A 1995-nucleotide genomic window follows, 5' to 3' on the forward strand; every position below is an offset into this window, starting at 1 on the left:
GATAGGACAGCCATCATCAAGGTCAACTTTCTGCTCATGAGGACAGCATAGTGCAGTGGGTGACAGATGGCAACATAGCGGTCATAGGACATGAGGGCCAGAAGGAGACACTCGGCACCACCCACAGATAAATAGAGGAAGTGCTGGGTGGCACAGCCCACAAAGGAGATGGACTTCTTGCCAGATAAGTAGTTGGTCGCCATCTTGGGGATGGTAGTGCAGACATGTATCAGGTCCATGAGGGACAGCTGGCTGAGCAAGAGGTACATCGGCGTATGGAGCCGAGCATCAGCACAGATGAGGAGGACGGTGAGGGTGTTGGCACTCACTGCAATGAGGAAAACCACCATCGTGAAGGAGAACAGGAAAACATGGGAGAGAGAGTCATCAAAGAGCCCTTCAAGGATGAAGTCTTCCAGGGAAGAAGTGTGATTCCTCAGCCACATCTCTCCTTTCTTAATCCCTGGGAAATAGAAAGTTGATATAGATTGTGATATCAGAAACGGGTCATCATACCTGACAATATACAACTTTTGCTCTAAGAAATAATTTATTTAAGTTTTTTTCTACTTGTAATTATTCAGTAGTTTTCATTGTTATAATAGCCTTTAAAAAATGAGAGAGAATGTGATAGGTAAGTTTTTTGTGCCAACCTGGCCAATAAACGCATGTGGAATTAATAAGGTTGCAGTTTAATTGAAGGGCAAAGAAATAAATGGCTCGGTGAGCCTTGCCTTTCTGTCTCTTGCTCTCTGGTGATCGGACCAGTGTGTGGCTGCTTTAGCTAGTTCTCTACCTCAGCTTGGGAGCTACACTACCTGTGGGACACCTAACCCGTGGACCGTGTCGCTGTAGTTTGAGGTTCCTTCGAGATCTGCTCTGCCACACTGTTGGTGTGTACATCACTTGAGCTGGGGGCTGTCAGACCCTGCCGCCTGGCTGCCTGTTTGTGACCTGCCCTGCTGTTTGCTGCCTGCAGCTGGATTACCTGTATTGCACTACAGAAGACTCTGCTTCCTTGATTTGCACCCAGCAGCCCTCGTGAGTTGAAGGACAGCCAGTATATTAACTGTCTTATGGAAGTGAGTTGAACTGAGTCCTCTGTACTGCTCTGTGGACTAATTAGCTGTTTATGTCTTCGTGTTGTATCTATCTATCTATCTATCTATCTATCTATCTATCTATCTATCACCATAAGTGTCCTGGTTTTGTTTCTCTAGAGAACACTGTCTAACACAGAGAACTTAACATTTCTCTTCACACTCTCTGGAATTCCAGGATATCTAGACTCTATTAAAAATATATGTTTTTGTGTATAGAAATATATGCATTACACATTGGTGGTTTCAGTAGTACAGATGTTTTCACATTGTTAAGTCTTCATATCTAAGAAAATACTCTTCCATTTATGTAGGACTCTTTTAGTTCTTTGTAGTAGTGTTTTGTGGTTTTCTTTGTGTAAATCTTTTGTGTCCCAGATAAGTTTTATTCCTAAATAGCTTATCTTTTTTGTAGCTATTAGAAATGGTATGGTAGGGGGTGATCAACAACATCACTAATGAAAAGGAAGATTCAGAGAGGTGCACAAGAGGTGCAGAATAACAGAGATAAATACTGTTATGCACACAATCTTGGATGGATATGAAAGTTGGACATTGAATAAGGAAGACCGAAGAAGAATTAATGCATTTGAATTGTGGTGCTGGAGAATATTGAAAGTATCGTGGACTCCCGAAAGGACAAACTATCTGTCTTGGAAGTACTCCAGCATTGTCCTTATAGGCAAAGGTGACCAGACTGTCTTATATATTTTGGACATTTTGTCAGGAGAGAGCAATACCTGGAGAAGTCGTCATGTTTGGTAAAGTAGAGAGGCAGTGAAAGACCGGAAGACCCTCAAAGAGATGGACTGACACAACGCCTGCCACAACGGCTCAAGCATTGGAACGATTGTGAAGATGGCACAGGGCCACTTAGTGTCTTGTTCTTTTGTGC

At 43.0% G+C, this 1995-nt stretch overlaps 1 pseudogene; it reads right to left on the minus strand.

Annotated features, from left to right (window-relative positions):
- Positions 1-446, minus strand: part of LOC115873527 — an 8691-nt pseudogene extending 8245 nt beyond the window's left edge.
- Positions 447-1995: the final 1549 nt, after the last annotated feature.

The sequence above is a fragment of the Echinops telfairi genome, unplaced genomic scaffold, assembly GCF_000313985.2.
Source record: "Echinops telfairi isolate 266 unplaced genomic scaffold, ASM31398v2 ScPeMD7_5;HRSCAF=22, whole genome shotgun sequence".
NCBI classification, from domain to species: domain Eukaryota; kingdom Metazoa; phylum Chordata; class Mammalia; order Afrosoricida; family Tenrecidae; genus Echinops; species Echinops telfairi.